Below are 18328 nucleotides of genomic sequence, written 5' to 3' on the forward strand. Positions count from 1 at the left end.
TGCAGATTTCGCTTTTCCTATTCTAAACTTCAGACAAATAACACAACGATATTGATATTAAACCGGAGCACTGTGGAGTTGGCTTGTCTTATTAATAGTTTCAGCACTCATTTTTTCTTATTGTACTTCATTGTAGCAATTGCTTACTATTACAGAAATACTTGTGCAGAATGCTGGTCGTAACAAAAATTTGTCTTACGTCCCTTGCCTGCACAATTTCATTATGAACTCAGAGGAGTTTTAAGCGAAACTCGGAGGTGAACCTTCGAATAATCTGATACGAAATTAGTCTTGACTTTTTACATTAAAATGTGAAATTTATTTTTCTCGATTCCATTTCATAAATCCAAATATTGCTCTCATCAGTAAGAACGATCAATATGTGATGTGTATACAGAAAGTAGATAGGCTAACATTCTCTTCAAAAATTTCTCGACGATCAAAATCAAAACCATTGACCTCAAAAAGCGCAAAGAGCGCAAAATTAAAGAATCGTGTATCACCAGTTTGGTGAGTCATATACCCCACGTAATTACTTTATTGCAGTAAGAAATCATTGAATGAATCGATTGAATCGATTGAATCGCGTAAAATGCAGGAAATTGTGTAGTCTTTACTAACGACGTGTTTTTCAACCACGTTTAATTTTTCAGTACAAAGTCTTCATTCTACTTGTCTACATAACTGGAAAACAACACGAGGAAAGAGAAAATTAAAACACTCAAAATTATAAGTGTACTCTGTTCACTACTGTAAGGTAAATGAACAATAACTAAACATTGAAAAAACCTTAGATTTACAATAAACATTAAACATTCATAGTGATAATTTCACTAAAAAGAACTTATTTAGGCTTAAAGACTATTCAACGAAAATAATAGTCTCTTCTAATATCAAATTACAAATTGAATAGTAATTGAGATTCATTTCAATATTTCATTCAACACAGTAACGAAAACTAAAACAAGCATTTATCACTCGGTGGCATAAATACCTATTTAGGCACTATATGTGTAGGTTGTCACTTGAAGCCGTAGGCCGAGTCTGACAAAACACAAAGTATTTATCACCGAGTTGCATACAACGCTTAAGCACACTCTGTGTAACTGAAAAGGTCAAGAAGAAATTAAGGAGAAAATTCTGCCACTTTAGCACATTTGGTCAGTGTCATTCCCTACATATCTAGTGCCTAAAAAAGCATTTATCACTCGATGGCATAAATGATTCTATTTGGAACGATAACCTCGTTACTCGTTAGTGCAAAACGGTTTATCTCGATGTATTTGTTCTCTGCAGATAAAATCGTATATGCACCTCGGTCCAAAATGTTTATTTTAATGATTTGGATTATGGACCACATCATCAAAATAAATATTTTTGACAGAGGTGCATAGTCAACCATTGTCTCTGCCACTGTGAAACTTAACCGATAAAGAGCATTCGCTGTTTTATTCATTCAATAAATATTAAAACAGCTTTTCACCAAGGTTTTCTTTTCATTTTAGTCAATTCACTTCTGTAGCGGAAAACAAAAATTATTTTACCTACGGCAGATATCTTTTACTTGCAAACAAAGTCATACATAACTCTGACTTCGGAAAATGTATTATTGAAAAGCATTCGAATGTTGTAATAATTGTTCAACTGAACCAGGTGCTTAGTGACAAAATATTGTTTAATTATTTTTTTAACGTAAACTGGGGGTAAGCTTCACTTTTTTTAGTTAGAGGCAAATTCAACCGATGGAAATTAAAAGAAAAAGTGAATGAAAACTCTAACAATATAACTTACTATCATTATTCCCACTTAACCCTTATTAAATTTTTGTACGCGAAAAATTATAGACGCCACTAAATTTCCTCAAAAATTTTCTTTTTAAATAAATTTTTCTTTTCATGCACAGAGTACGCATACACCCGACGGTAATTTGGAAATTCCTCCGTCGCTAAACAAGTTCTAATATTTTGTTTGTGTTATTTGTATGATTGGTTGATTTAGACATGGATTTCCCTTGGATATCCAACAGGGGGTCTAATTCTTTTGATATTAAAACAAAATAACAAAACTTTAATTGAGTCATTTTTTCTGGATATTTTTCACTATTTAAAACCATCCTTTTCGACAACAAAAAACTAAAACTAGATTATTAAAGCTATAAAAAATAAATGTTGGTAATGCTGCTTGAAGCTGGACATTATCAAACAAAAATCTTTTAAAACCAATGCACATAAATTCATTCATTTGTATTCCATCCATTTTTAACCGAATACAGAACTGAGTATGGACGTTAACGGAAGATTATCTTTAATTAGTTTCTTCTCGACGGAAAATAAACTTGATATTTTGTTGTTGTTGTTGAATAACATTACAATAAATTAAAACAAGGTTTAGTCGTTGTCTTTAATGACCCGTTCGTCTTTTTTGTGTGGAAAAAAGTAAATTATCATCTTGTTATTTTCATTATAATGAACAGTCGATTTTGGCCGGCATGGCTTCTATCACCAATATAAATCGTGAACGCTTATCAGAATAATCAAATTTATAAAATAAAACCCTATAAAATCAAATGAGTTTTAGGATTTAGATATCTTAAAGTAATATCCATACATAGCATGTTTATTATATATCCAAGCGTTCGTTCATTCCGTTCAGAACTTCAATCATTTCACATATATATACATACAAACACACACTCACCAAACTGCAGGTTTGTCTCGTTAATGTTCATAAATTGAATGGAATGAAGAAAAAAAAAACTTTTCCCAAATGGGCGTGGTGAAATTATAATGGCTGCCATAAACTAATACATAAGCAACCGAAAAAAGCTCAATATTTTCACACATGCGCCCTTGAACAATGAACTTTCCTGGTTTTAATAATACGACAACCATACTTTTTTTGCAGTTATCGGCTACAATACGACAGATTGATAAATTGCTAACAACGAGATTTTTCATAATTTTTCTCTTGATTCAATTTTTTAGTTTTATTTTAAGTAGGCATACGACGCTCCAATCGTCGACATAAGGACACCATTTTGTAATAACCAAGTTTCTACCATTTAAAAAACGTCTTTAAACATGGTTATTGCAAAATGCTGCTGAACCTGTTCTTTCAGGACCTTGTCTTGTAAAAAAAACAAACAAAAATTTGTAAAATCTAATAACTATTCGTATCAGACTTTAGTAATTTTTGTTAAGTTGGGTTATCTTACACAAACCAAGGTTGTAAAAGAAAAGGTTATGTGAGTAAGGAAGACATGTGACACCCGAATTTAGTGTCGTATAGTTGGTGTACATGTTTCTAATCCATAAATTTTTGACAAAATTGCAATGTTAGTACCGAGAATGAGTCATAAACTGTTCTTTGGTAAACCTTGGTAAAACTATTTTTCACAATCAATTGAAGGACATTATAATATGATTGGTGAAGTTTACAAAATACTCACTTGATCGATTTGAACTTTGATAGAAACCTCTGAATATAATTGTAAAATCAAATAAAATTTTGCTGTCTAAATAAACAATTTGTAGTATCCCGCTGATTTTACTAGAAACGCTAATTCGGTGATATAGTTTTCCGTCCCTTCAAATGAAATGAAAACCGACTGTATGTAACGCGATGCACAAAATACTATTTTCGGTTGTACAAAATCGATATCCAGATGCGAAATAAACTCCCTATTATATCGTCCTGAATAAAATATTATGTTTTTTAAGCTCTGGCAGGAAAATACATAGCGTTTTTATTACTTTTTGTTATAATTTTTATGTTAGAAATGAATGTATATTTTGGTGTGTTTCTAATGCTAATGTCATGTTTTCAACCCATGTAAATTTCAAGGAAATTAAAATAAGACATTAATTTGGACAGGTACCAAAATTTATATAGTCATATTATCATCGTCGTCATCATCATGAGCAAGGTGTTTTTAGTTTTAGAGTTTCAGACTTTACTTTCACGTTCACCTCATACATCCATGTTATTATTATTATGATTATTATATACGTTTCAGTTCATTATTATGGCCGGGTAGTGATTTTTCAAATCCAACATCAATCATAGTCAAGTTTTTAGTGGGCTTGCTTCCACAGGGAACACATTATGTTGTAAAATGGTTGCGGGATAATGTGTTAATGTGTTACTTTATAAATGAAGGCTTCAATGTATCGTAATGTGTTTTTGGATGGCACGAATAGCGTAACTCATGGTGTAGTCAAATTTATTATAAGGCAAGAGTGTGATATTGATAAAATATTGTTGTTTAATGGTCTTTTCATTCCGGGAGGTAATCTCATGCGTTTATAGTAAAGTTGTAGTTCTCCCTTTATTGTTATTCGTTATTCCATTTAACACGAAATAAAAGTACGGCTCGCGAATCGCTCCGCAGTAAATTGACTTGAGACAAGTGTTTCGCATTAACATTTCTGTTCAAAACTGATCTTAAAACGACTGGTATGAATTACATTCTGGCGTTCCTGATGCTCAGAGAAAGATATGTCTTAGCGGCTGGTAATTCCAGACCGCTTTATTGTATGACGACAGCAAATAGATAATATAGCGGTTGTTCCAAATCTTTTACTCGTTCATTCATTTTATATTTCGTTAAATGCGACAGCCAAATTTACTACTAACACTGCCAACACTTTCTTTAAAATAAAGCCGTTGATCATAAAAAATTGACTCGACACAATATTTTCAAACTGAAAATGATTAATGACCAAAATTTAAATATTTCTTTTTTGAAAGGTTGATCTCTTCTTCAAGCTCAAATTTCGCAACCACTTAAAGTATTATGCAATTGATTCAGTGCTGTGCAGTGTACACAATTTATTCTACATTTCCTTAACATTTATTTTTATGTTCTCCATAAAATTTTTCTTTTTTTTAATTTAAAGACCTCCACAGTATGACCCAAAGATAACACCGAAAAAATAATAATGAAAAAGTCAAAGCACATTAAGCCTTAAATTTATCTTTCCAGCCAGAGGGGAGTGAAACTATAATAGAATTTACAGAAAATTCCATTTAACTGCCGCGAATAAATTTGTCATAAAGATCGACATTTTACAAACTCCCCCGTAACGCTGTCAACTTTGCATAATCAAAGCCATTAAAGGAAATTGTGCGAGCGAAAAGAGCAAAAACGTAAATTGTGTGTTAAATTGTAATCCCTCTGCAAATTAAATTTTAATTCGGTGGATGCAGAACGATGTATGGGATATGGTTTCCGATTTATCTGAAAATAATAGAACACATTGAAACTGGTGCAATTGTTGTTGAGACTGTTGAGGACCTCAATTAGAATGTTTCGGAACGAAATTTTCTATTGTTACTGCACATTCTCACACAGAAAAAATATTTTAAATAAAATAGTGAGAGCGACTTGCAACTTTAATTCTTTCATACAAGTTTTCCATACGTTTCTATTCAATTCCGTTAAAGTCTCCATCGACCAGCAGTAATTTTCTCACGTATTTTGTTAGTGATAAACCCCTCTATTCGCTAAATATTCTGTTTCAATAGTACTAAATGCCATTTGACACCTCAACACTGAGTGACTTGAAACATTAAATAAAATATCACAGAAACCTCGAAACCTAAAACCCATCATCAGCCATGCTAAGAAAATATCATTACTTATCAATAAATCAAAACGTATTGAACACCTCTAATAAATGGCAAATAAATTATGTAGCCCGCCAATTGGAATTGCTGGCTTGCTAATAACAATACGTTTTTTTTCTCTCAAAACTATCGTGAAGGATGAAATCAGTAAACTTCTTTTTTTCTCCGCTTATATTTAAAAACTTATTCGAAAAATGGAGAGAAAAAATATCCATGACTTATCGCTATAAATAACATCGATTTATAATCAAAAATTGCAAAGGTGCGGCTCATATGACTGCAGAAAAAAATGTGTACGAAGTATATGCATGTTTAGCTGTTTTTTTTTTCTTCACTACAAAGACGACAGGGATATTATATTGTATTATAAAGAAATCAATAAATTTTCATTTATGACAGCTATAAGCTATACCAATTATTAATTTATTTGATTAAAAAATCTTGTTAAAAATGTTAATATATTTCCATCTTTAAATTACATGTTTAGATCTGACGGGAAAAAAATGCAAACTACAAACTATATTCATATGTGCTGCATGCATTTGATCATCTTATACAGTAAAATGTAGGTGGTCCATCCGCTTCAAAAAATAAATATATGTAAACTGTTAAAGTATATTCGATTTTTAAAATCCTACATGGAAATTAAGGCAAGAAAAAAAACAACTTGTGATCGTGATCGTATCAGCGTCAGCATTCATTTGACTGTGAAAGGCAACGTTACGCTAATGAATTTTAATTTATTGAAACAAAAAGGAGCCAGATTAAGTCATGGAGAATAGATGAAGGGAAAACTAATTTCGAAACTGTTTTTCGGATATTTGATGTGGTTTCAGGCGGTGAAAATTGACTTTTGAAGAGAAAATCCGACGTTTTTTTCAAAGCATTTCAACCGAACATAAAATCAATCCATTTTCCACTTACTGAGCCCAACCACTTGGGTGGGTCGGTTCCCTTGACTGACTAAATTTTTCAATGATTGCAGTCTCAGTTTTCTTACTATTTTTAAATATTCTGGTATTTTTGAGATCACAAAATCATATAAAACAGCGATGCAAGAATGGTCTATTTCCTACATAATACATTGTGCGTCTCTTTTATTTTCACTGGCCGTTTAGAAAACATGCTTTATTTCCCCAAATTTAATTTAATTTTCTGAAGAAACAAAGAGAGCTATGAGTTGAAGGTTCAGCGAGTGGTGTTTTACTCCCAATAAATATGAGTTTACTAAGAAGCGCTGAAAAGATGGTATATTCCTTGCCTATCTCTTGAATAGATTAAGTTCGTGTAAATTACGGCCCTCGAAAAATTCACTTTCGTTCAAATATTCTCTTTCATAGGGCATTTAAGCAAGGGAAAATTCTATTAGGAATACAATTTTATTCAAAAAGTGTCTTAGATCCCAGAATCGGATTACTAGTCCAATAAAAAAAACCATTCTTCGTACTTAACCACATAAATTAAGGTACTGGTCGGAACCATCAGAAAACACTTAATGTCATACTTACCTTCAAAACTCACTTTTTTGAAGTGAGACCGAAAACAAAGAAAACCTCTTTTGGGAAGTACTTCTAGATTGTTAGACCAGAAATCCAGAATTTCGTTACTCTGCAGATAAGAAATGTTTCTGGAAATCCGTTGCGAATTATTCAAGTTAACGTGTAATCGAGTAATTTACAACCAACTAACGCAAAAATTTCGTGGCATAGACAAAAAATTTGAAAATCGGATAAAAATTACTGAGGTTATCGCGGCAACCTCATGATCTTCAGTATCTGTCGATTAAAACCAATATTTTGAAAATTGGTTAAGAATTACTCGAGTTATCGCGGTAACAAGTGTTCACATTTGTCACATGAAAACTGAACTTTTCAACTTTTTATCACTTGTCATTTAAAAAGCGATTCATCCCCAGACATTAGGGTTGCCATTCGTCCTCTTTTTAGAGGACATGTCCTCTTTTTTCGTCTAATTCTTCTTTTTTGTAAAAATTCTAAGAACATCACTTTTTTCACACAACGTCCTCTTTTGTCCTCTTTTTTATAAAATATTGTTAAATTTTAGCGAAAATCTGTTAAGTTTGGTGGTCAAATTTTACGGAAAAAATTTCGCTGCGCAGCTATTTCTAAAACTACATAGTTTCTACAGCATTCGAATGATATAGTTGACTAGTCCTCGCAGTCAAAAATTCGACTCCATATTTAGGAATTAAGGAAGCTTTAGCATTATGATTGGGAATTTTAATGTTTTTATATGCATAAAATAAGGAGTAAACCAGGAGTATTAAAAAAACGAAATTAAGTTGAAATCGAATCATATTCTAGCAGCAATTTAAAAATGCAACTAAATTGGTGTGAAATAGGCAGAATATAGGAAATTCGTGAGAAACGGAAAGGTTTTAGAAAATTTTCCTACATTGGTCAGAAACAGTCAGATTTCAGAAAATGTGCCTAGAACAGGCCTAGATTTGTAAATTATTAAGAAACACGTTTCTTATTTTTTAGATTTTTACTTCTAAACAAAAATGGAGTATCGAAAAAAACTTATGAATTTCTTCTGAGATAAGTGCATGTTTGTAGCTTACAGTTCAAGAACTCCAAGTAAAGTTAGCAAAAAAAGTAAAAGAATCACTTTTCTGGAAAATAAGGAAGAATATGAAGGTTTTTATAAAAAAAGAAAAAAAAGGTCATGTTTACAAATGGTACTGAAACCTCGGATTCGCCTCAAACCAAATGAAATTTTAATTTTAACTTTTCTCACTAATTATTTGAATATCTATTGGTCCACATAGAATAATAAAAGAGCTAAGACTCTTTATTTGTCCTCTTTTCGTCCTCTTTTTCGAATTAAAAGGCGTCCTCTTTTTGTCCTCTTTTTTCGTACAAAATGTCCTCTTTTCGAATTTTCAAAAATGGCAACCCTACCAGACATGCCATTACGTATGTCTTTAGACATTATAATGCTGAGTGTGACCAGACCACCATCTACTATTACACCGATTACATTTTACACAATGTTCTGTTAAATTTGTGGATTTTTTCAAATTATGAATTAGGTAGATTTGTTTCATTTGGGTTTACTATTATATTCAATGGATTTACCGTTATATTTTCCCGATATTGGTAAATTGTTGCTATTTTCCCGTTTTCAAATTTATTTCAAATTTTACAGTACTCTTTCGAATGTGTTGTAGGACAATCCTATAGTTGGTAATCTAACTTAATGTATTTTTGACCTAAAAGTGACTTTGAGTAGATTTTATTTTATTCCTAAACATTTCAAAGGCCTTCAACACACTACCAGATTTGATTCCAGATCACAGATCGTTAATGATGTGTTTGATTCTGTTACTTCGTTCGTTAAAGTTATAGCTTAGTGTTTCATGCGAAATCTTTCACTTTATTGGCATCATCATACATTTTGCTATTTTATATGACTATCCTTTAGAAACGTTTTTCTTGCTTTAATCTATACCTCTTGAGAAAATGACGCATTTGCAGTGGATTTGTTGCCCTTTACTACAAACCCAAACAAAAACTAAATGTTGCTACGAGTAACAATAACCGAAAAGAATCTTTGAACCTATGGAGCATACGTTGGAATTGATCAAATGACCTTCTCCGTTAAAGCAACGACAAAATACTATTTAATATGCAGAAATTTACATATAAACTTTACATGTTGCATAACAAATTAGTCTAACCTTGATGTTATTAGTCGTTACATTTATATGCTTAAAAGAACCTGAAAAAAGGGTATTCGTTTTCACTTTTTTTTTATTTTGGTCATGCTGAAACCAACAAAAATGCATGGGTTAAAATATTGTCGATTAACGTTACGGCAAAGATTTATTGTTGTGTGAATTCTTTTTTTTTTTTTTTGTTGAATGTCCTAAGAACAATGACAAAAACTATTTAGGATTGTTATGCAAAAGTATAACCGCAGGCATTTTGAAACTCGGTTTACTTAACGCAGAAAGTTTTTTTTTTCTCTGTGCAAGTTTTTAAGTTTTATGTTTGAATTTATATTGTGATATGCTAATAATACAACAATGAAAACATTAGATACTGCTGTAGCACGACTTATGGTAAGGGAAACAGGGTGTTTGGTATTTGGATTAGATTAGTAGTGTGTCTAACAAAACCAGGAAGCTCATGTTATCAATTTTGACTGTACAGCGTTATAGTTTGCTAGAACAGTCGTACAAATATCTATCTTATTGTATGGGGAGTAACCTAACAAAATCGTTTATTGTACATTCACTCATTCACCATTAATATTCATAACTTCGCTCAATAATTTCTCTTAAATTAACAAACATTAGCGATATTGCTCAATTTTAACAGTTTAACACAAAGTCTATTACTTCCAAATTGTTGCACATTTTTTTTACATAAGGTCACATTGATCAGACATCGTTGCTTATTTTCATCGTCGCTGCCGGTAACGTCCATTAAATATCTCATGACAGAGTCATTTTCGTATTGCACTGTTTTACATTGAACGAATTAGTTACTCATCACGAATCTTTCAGGGATCACATAATTCGGTTCTGTTTTCATTAAAAGTAAATAGCCTCAATACAAACAACACACTCTACGGATAATAGCGGCAGAGTCAAAATGACCCAAAATTATATCGGCTAAATTCGAAGTTCCGTAGAGTGTGTGTTGTTTGTATTGAGGCTATTTAATTAAAAGTATAGAATAACTTCTCCATACAAACAAAGTATATCAGTTCCTTGAAAATTTGAGAAAATGACCAAATTTTGAGAAAATTATGAGAATATTTTCGCGAATATAGGCACTGATATGGTGAGTCAACTTATAATTTTCACGTTTTACGTCAACTTATGTAAGTGAAAATCGCAATATCCCTATTGTTACAGTCGGAGAAATATAGATTTCGGGTTTTTTTTAGAGATAGCATCATTTCTGAAATGAGAGAATACAGAAAAACGATGAAAACGATGATGTCTCTTGAAATCCTGAAGTCTATTTTTCTGCGACTGTAGTGTGTTTGAACGTTTCTTTTTCTTCAGTATTTCAGAACTAAGTTTTTCTTTTTACATGCGATGGGGACAAAAATAGGAGCCTGTTTTTCCTGTTTTTGTCACTCCTCATGGAAAGTTATTTCCCTTTATCCAACTAATAATATAATTATCAAACCCGGTTGGGTTAGACAGGGCGTTTATTATTGTTATTACCCATCCGTCTGAGGTCGCTAGATATTTATTTAACCAATGACTTGAAAATACAATTTCTTCTCAACTTACAATTTATCGGCAATCGAAATCTTAACCTTACAATCAACCACATCAAATGTTCACTTCCAAGTTATGTAACCGCTAGATGTTAATTGTCAAATTGTATCACAAGACAATTGACTAAAAATGGACAATTTAATTTCTTTTTAAAAGATCTGTGGTCGGTGTAGGAAATAACGAAAATTCACAGAGGTGGTGCTATTGATTCTTCATAGTTTATTCCAAAATGGAGATTTTTCATTGGAAAAGACGAAGCCGTCGAGTGCATCACTTCACCCGCAATATAAATGAACCACAAAAACCAGATCAGGGTACTTCAATTAAAAATAAATGTTCGAAATTGTTGAATAAAAAAAAATAACAAAATATTAGTAGGAAAAAGTCCTTCCTGGTTGTCCCCGATTAAATGGTAACCCATATAATCGGAACAACGTTTTTATTGTGTTATTTAATTTAGCGTTCAATTGATGAATTATAAAGTATGACCAATTTTCAAATTATTTTTCCCATGCGATTCAAATCTATCCTGAAATATCATTCGAAACACCCTATCCGAATCGGTATAATATGGTGGATAGACCACATTTCGTATTGAAAGTGCGCGTACACATATAACGTAGTATAGTAATATTCTAAAAGTATAAATGTTATGAGTTAAAATCTTTTTTAAACAATTTATGATATATAAATCCATAAAATATCAAGTTGATATACGAATGCAATGTAATATTTATGTACCGAATTATGTATACGTAAATTTTCGCGTAGCATAGGGGTATATATAGATGGTTTTTGTGTGTACACTCTGTACATACATATATCTATGTACATAAAAATGCGGATAAATTCTTTCATTATTATAATATGTAACGTAATTTATTGCATATTTTTGCGTTTTGCACAGTATAGGGTAGAATGTATCACATTTTAGTTTTTTTTTATGACAGCATGAAAGATATTTTCTTCGGATATACTTTATCCCTATAAGCTGCTGTCAGATATATTTAGATAAAATATATCTTACTTTATGTACAATGTGTAGACTCTCCTCTCACCAAACCCTATTTATATTATATAAAAAGTTGTTTTTTTTTTCGTTCTTTCTTCTTTTATGTGAAATATTTAATGCATAAAACGATAAGCTGATATTGATGTTAGTGTATGCATCTGAATTTTAAAAATATATTTTAAGATTGGAAGCGAATCGCTTGACTGCGCTTCCAGCAAAGTGTGCTAGCAACAAAAAGTTCCATGGTAAATACGATTAAACTTGCCGTCACAATAACACAAAAGTTCAAAAATTCAAAAGATCAATAACCAACCAAAAAAAAGGAAAGAAAGGAAAAATGTTAACGCTGGTATGTAATATTCAAATGTTATCTTTATGTGGTTATACATTGTAACGGATCTTTCATTTAAAATATTCATTTTATCACAAAATCCCTTCAGGCGCTATGTGCCGAAATGTTTATGTATATGTATTTTGTGAAACAAAACTTGGAAAAACTTTAACGCTTTTATGTAAACAAAAGTTCTTTTTATTTCCCTCGGGTAAATTCTTTTGGGTCGTAAAAATTTTTCGCGTATAGAATAAATTACATTTTCGTTTTTATGGCCAACCGGAGTAATGGTAAAAAGTTTTTTTTTCCCTTTTTTCGAATTTAAAATTGGCGCGTTTGGGTTGAAAGTTTGGATGATAGCAGTGTGGAGCATCTTTTCTCTTTTACGACCCTATGTGATAAATCAAATTTACTATAAAATATCAAACAATCCAACTTTTCTTCAAGTTTTAATTATATTATCGTAATAAACAGAGAATACTGTTCCACATTTACTTAAGCAACATGGGGATGAGTGTTGTATAGTACCGGGGTATAATTACGAATATTTTCATTAAAATTGTTACTTTTGAAAATGTTACTTTTTAGCATCAGTTACATTAAGCAAAGTAATAATTTCCTTGACTACACCCCCAAGATTTGGAGCATATCCATTAAGAGAAAGGAAAGCTTTTTTAAATGTTTGCTTTCACGTTTTAAATACATCTCACCTTTTTCTATACAATCTAATGCATTACAAGATTCATAACTGAGATACTGAAATATTATACGTTGACGACTGTACCCAATTATTCTTCCCAAACATTTCCAGAACTACCTGCTACCATATAATGTGTTTGATTATGTGTGGTGCATATTACAAAATGGCTGAGATAATTCTCCATCTCAGCGCAAGACCATTTCAACTTCATTAAATCGAATAAAATAAAAAAAATTAATGTCATCATTCTATAACGAAATAAATTAATGATTACATGGGTTTCTGTAGCGCACTAATATCCTCTTCACTAATTAAGATATATTCTTGAATAAAAATGTTAATTTATGTAAAAGATTCATGCAATAAAATAGATTTAAGATACATGTAGAACATAAATTTACTTTGGTGTGGAACAGCAACTTATGTTTAACCATATCCCTGCAATATAGACGTATATATATACACATGAATGTACACACAATTCCAATTCCGAAAACGAATAGATATAAAAAGCATGAAAATTGATTAAATTCCAAAATGGAAATAATATATTTTACCAACCATAAAAAAGTTACGTATTTTATGTATTTCAAGTCAAAATATAATCGAAAAATATATCTATATCGCCATATCCCTGTCAACTATAAGAATCGAAAATATATGTTTCATGTGTGTTGTGCACCCGATCCAAAAAGACCCGCACAGAGATTCGATGGTGGAACTTGGATGGAAATTCTAAACGTGATGTAGAGAATCGGCAGAGAAAATTCGAGAGCAGGGTACCGAAAGCTAAGTAGAGAACTTTTGATTCCAAGAAAGTGTAACAAAGATTTAAATATTTTTAACACGAAATAATTTTGAATTTTCAAAATTCGATTAATTCAATTTTCGTTCATTAAGACAGCCTAGAGGAAAGTAATCTCGTCAATTAATAGATTGAATAGACCAAAAGACACCGGGATCTGAATATATTTTTTTACTAGTGAGCCACCACAGTACATAGATTTTCACATCTTTTGAAGTAGAAGTAGAAATGATGTTAGGAGTTACAGGCATCGACGATCGATTGTAGTTTGGTTTATTTTCAGAAAAAAACTGCACAAACTACAGATTAAACTACATCGCACGTCAGTCGTAAATTCACTGCAAAGATGTTATGTACGGTATATACATGAATCATGTTATCTTAAACCGAACGAAGCACAAAATGACTTTGTCGTCTTTTATGAATCTCTCACATAATGGGCAAAAAACACACTCAGCTCCGTATTTATTTTCTTTCTTTTTTAACGTGTAACCGTATGTAATATTTCTGCTTTCACTCGATCAAGGTAAAAAGCAGGCATTTTATTTAACTTTATTAGCTTTTCCAGCGACCACAGATTCCAGATAAGTGAACAAAAAATATTGTCCTATAAAACCATTCTACAAGGGAATTTTTTTTGTCATTTTCAATGCCAGTAAAGCAATAAAAATTTGATCGACTAAGCATTAAGCGCCAGCAAGACTCTGATCTAATCAAAAATAAACTTGAATTGCTAATTGGATAGATCTGCACACAATGTATTTATATATTCAACTTTATGTTTGAATGTGATAAATGTTGGCATTAAGGTGTATGATTTACAAAGATTTATTTTTTAACCTGGGTGGAAATAGTTAAATTTATTACAAAAAAAAATGTTCGCTTTTAACTGTTTTCTTTATTTATTAATAATTGGCAGAAGGTTCGTAAATATAATTTTCTGCACGAAATGTGTAATGTCAACGTGTGAACATGTAATCAGATTATTTTAAAAATAAATAGTTCGGGGTCGTAGCTAGAACACGGTTCGAAAAAGGCAACATAACGAACAATATCTCAAACAAACTTAGCTTAAAATATTGAACAATGACAAGAAACTGCACAATCGATGAGAAAATTGTCTATCGGAGGCGATACCGAGTCTGTGTTGACATTCGAATGCGCAAAATTCCAGTTTAGTGACAAATTGGAAATAAGTGTTTATCCTGGTCAAAGCCGAGGACAAAAAACAACACGGAAACGCGACTTGCCATTTTTATTCCGAGTTATATAATGGATTTAATATGATGAGGACGTCGAAAGAAGATCGTGATTTATGAAAATTACGATTTTCGACGCATTCAGCATGTGGATACTATTACCTTATTAATCAAACTACTGTCCTGGTCTTGCAATCCAATCATTAGCAATATTTCGTTTGATTTTGTATTAATTGGAATACGTGGTTAAGTTTTTTTTAGAATGTTTTTATTTTTGTAATGAAGTACAATTAAGCTTATGGTATGTTTTAATCTATACGCTTTATTATTGCTTTTGTTTACTTACATTTGTTAACTTGCGAGCCTATGCATTGTTTGAAGGATTACTCATCCATCATTATTGATAAAGATGACTGAACAAAACGTGCATCTAAGAATGAAGTTTTGAGTGAACTAATTCATAAAAAAAATTAACAATCCAAGAGGTGGTTGTTGTATAATTATTCAGAGGAAACTGTTTTGTTGATTCATCATTTTCCAAATGACAAACATGTAACAATTTATCCATTAAATCTATTACTCCTTTGATTTAAATTTTGTGATTGTTCGACACTCATCGATCGCGAGTCCTCGAGAGTAAGTTATCTTTAAAATCCTGGTTACGAAAAATACAGGTGCTTGGGTTATAAATGTTCGGAAGTTATAAGGCTATAAGACTTGACTCAGACAAAGATGAAATGGAATATTAAATGCGTGTCAATTCGTGAAAAAACGATTTGATATTAATCTATCACTCACATTTGATATTTTAATAGTTAAATTCAGAATGTTTTACAGAGATTTGATATAAATTACTGAAATTTAATTTTTCTTATAATTCACTAATTACACATGACCCGTTTCTACAACTAGTGTGTGTATCTGAGGCCTCGACTGATGCAGAGAAATGGTTAAGACAATTCTAGTGGTACTACCCTTTGCACCCACCTGAATACAACCCTGTTATTGCTTCAGATTTAATTGAACAATATGATTTTTAATAATTCTGTGTATCTTTGTGTATACATTGAAGCGATTTTTTAATTAATTTAATTTAATCGTACGGAATATGGGACTCTTTTTTTATTGATGCACTGTAAATTAATACGAATAAGGCGTCATGTTAATCATTATTTATTGTGTGGCATTATATATTTTTTCTGCGGGTAGCTATAAATATAAATAAATAAAAATATCTTATGCAGAAGACGTGTAACATGAAATTTACATATTTTATATAGTAAATAAATTATACCTACATTTAAACATAAATTGTGCTTAAATGACCATTTACTGATTTTTATTTTTTTATCCATTCAGAATAATGATTGTTTTACCATAATGTAAAAATCTTGAAAATACGAAATAATTCGGACAGGATATTGTTATGGTAAATAATGTCAGTAAAAAAAAATAAAATTTTAAACGTGCTCTTGTGCTCTTAAAATTAAGTCTAGCACTAAAACGTTAATAAATTCGAAAAGCGAAAATCATTAAAAAGCTTTGAATAGAATATTTCATAATTGACTTGTCATTTCGTTCTTTAAATTAGATTTGATTTCACACGTTCGTAGTAGAGACTTTCAGGCTAGCAAATAAACAAAATAAAACGAAAGAAACATATTTTAGAGCGAAATGCTCGGGGTGATATCAGCCTTGTTTCGAATGCGGTTGAGAATCTATTTTACTTATCTTGTTTGCCGGATGAATGATAATAAAACGGAATGGGTTATTGACGGCAAGACTTTGTTGATTTGTAAAAAAAAATCATTTTTCTTTTATTACAATAATTTAATATTCTTTATAGCAGCAAGGAGACGTTGATGCTAAGTAAATCAGGCCATTTACTTCTTCACTAGAAGAAAAACCAACTTCTTGTGCGGTTTTAGAGTTGGATGACACCGCCACACCGCTGATTGATTTAAATCTTCTCGGTGGTAACATAAACTTTGTTGAATGCACATTATGGTTCAATATGTTCTGTTGGTGTAAATGCAAAAAACATTGGTGAAATGTTTATTTGAAATTACAGTTAGGATTAACCAAATTTTTATCGAGAATTTTTTGATCGTTATTTCACAATAAAGAAACTGTTTAAACAGCGCTAAAAAACACAACAGATTTGGACTCTGTTTTACTAGTAACCTTTAGTAAATATCTTCGCATCTTAGATATTTATGAAAATTTTTCGACAAGTTCTCACTTCCTATATTCACTCAGACAATAAATCCAGTTGTGAATTTTTCAATTCTTTTTCAACGATATTTGGAATAGTCAATTGACTCTTGTCATAGTTTTTGTTTCTCAAGACACATTCAAACAAAACTTAGATAGACCAACGTTTATATTCAATTTTAATAAATTCCATAAGTTCCACTCACAGGAGAGAGATAACCGCATAAGTTCACTTTATCTATTCTGTGTCAACTCTACCGATAGAGGACGATTCACTATTTCACTCAAAGATATCACTGCAACACAGTCAATGTCAACCGAAAAATAATTAATTTTTTACTCGACGGATTTCAGTCAAATTTCATCGTATAATAGATGATATCAGGACTCCGGAACAGTAATTAGTTTTTCAATTGACGTTGTGTTTTCTCAAAGATAAAGATCTGACAAAAACGTTTGCATTCGTTCCATCATATCCTTATTTAAGACTCTTATCGCGTAGCCGATATAGGGCCGATTTAAAAAGTATTTACTGTTCCAATGTTCTGATATACTTTAGAATGGCACTTAATTTGACTAAATCCGTCGATTAAAAAGAATCATAAAACTTACTGACATATTCCTGGCCAAGACCAGATCAAATGGATCAAATGGAGAAAAATGTAGACCACGACCAGATCTACATTTTTCTCCATTTGGCCGAAAATGAGCCATCATGGCTTCATGGTGAAAAATCGATTTGAAGAATGTCTTGGCCAGGAATATGTCAGTAAGTTTTATGATTCTTTCCTGTTTACATTAGCTTTGTTGCAGCGACATCTTTCAGTGGAATAATGAATCGTACTCTATAGGTAGAGTTGAGATAGAATTAAGAAAATCGAACTGAAGCAGTAATCTCTATCCAGGTCTTTGAAGCTCTATATATTCGACATTGATTCAGAGATACTTCATGGTTAAGGAACTGTCAAGGCATAGGAGTCTTATGAATTCTAATTCAATTATGAAATTTCTATAAGTGCACTATTTGAATCGAATGTGATGAATTGATATCTAATCTCATGTGAAACAAATTGTTTCAGAATTATGAGAAACTAACGAAACCGTATCATGCTCTGACGTTGTTAAATTGTAACGAGCTTAGCGCAATTTTCCAATAGTAAATTAAAGTAAAAATCA

General features: G+C 31.4%; 1 protein-coding gene across 1 annotated transcript in view; it reads left to right on the top strand.

The window, feature by feature from the left end:
- Nucleotides 1-18328, top strand: part of LOC119085742 (homeobox protein abdominal-B-like) — a 93201-nt gene that overhangs the window by 10612 nt on the left and 64261 nt on the right. The gene's annotated exons all lie outside the window — the stretch shown is intronic.

The sequence above is a fragment of the Bradysia coprophila genome, chromosome X (assembly GCF_014529535.1).
Source record: "Bradysia coprophila strain Holo2 chromosome X, BU_Bcop_v1, whole genome shotgun sequence".
NCBI lineage: Eukaryota > Metazoa > Arthropoda > Insecta > Diptera > Sciaridae > Bradysia > Bradysia coprophila.